Source organism: Neophocaena asiaeorientalis, unplaced genomic scaffold (assembly GCF_003031525.2).
Source record: "Neophocaena asiaeorientalis asiaeorientalis breed wild unplaced genomic scaffold, Neophocaena_asiaeorientalis_V1.1 scaffold19, whole genome shotgun sequence".
NCBI classification, from domain to species: Eukaryota; Metazoa; Chordata; class Mammalia; order Artiodactyla; family Phocoenidae; genus Neophocaena; species Neophocaena asiaeorientalis.
Genome location: NW_020173388.1, coordinates 8614988 through 8615906, shown reverse-complemented (window position 1 = coordinate 8615906; position 919 = coordinate 8614988).

The following is a 919-nucleotide window of genomic DNA, read 5'->3' as shown; positions in this document are numbered from 1 at the left end:
GTGCTCATTTTGAATGCTATTAAGTTAAATGCACGTAGAAATGCTCTTTTCTCCTCTTAAACTGGGTGCGCTATGTTTTATAACAGGGCCGTCCTAGGTCCTTGAACTCTTAACAGGCCTACATTCAAACAGGTTCAAATCACAGCTTTGCAGAGTCCTGCCTCTATAATCCTGAGCGAGTTATTTAACCTCTCTAAGCATCAGCTCTCTCATCTACAAAATGGGTAGTGTCTCGGCCAGTTCACACTGCCACAGCAATCCCGCAGACTGGGTTGCTTAAGCAACAAATATTTATTTCTCATGGTTCTGGAAGCCCAAGATCAGGGTGCCAGCAGGGTGAGGTTGGCACCTGACCCTGGCCTTCCTTGGTGTATGCGCACAGAGAGAGCAAGGTCTGGGCTCTTTTTTTTTTTTTTTGCGGTATGCGGGCCTCTCACTGTTGGGGCCTCTCCCGCTGTGGAGCACAAGCTCCGGACGCGCAGCCCCAGCGGCCATGGCTCACGGGCCCAGCCGCTCCACGGCACATAGGAGCTTCCCGGACCGGGGCATGAACCCACGTCCCCTGCATCGGCAGGCAGACTCTCAACCACTGCGCCACCAGGGAAGCCCTGGGCTCTTTTCTTAAAGGGACATTCTTGCTTCTCTTTAGGGTTTGCTACATTTCTCTAAGCACTAATAAATAATATTTGTTTCTTTTTTCCTTTTCTTTAAAAAAAAAAAGATGCTAATCCCATCGCGGGATCCACCCTCACAACCTCATCTAAACCTCATTACCTCCCAAAGTCCCCACCTCCTAACACCATTCCATTGGGAGTTACTTTCAAGATTTGAATTGGGGGGCTCCCCGGGGCTTCCCTGGTGGCGCAGTGGTTGAGAGTCCGCCTGCCGATGCAGGGGACGCGGGTTCGGGCCCCGGTCC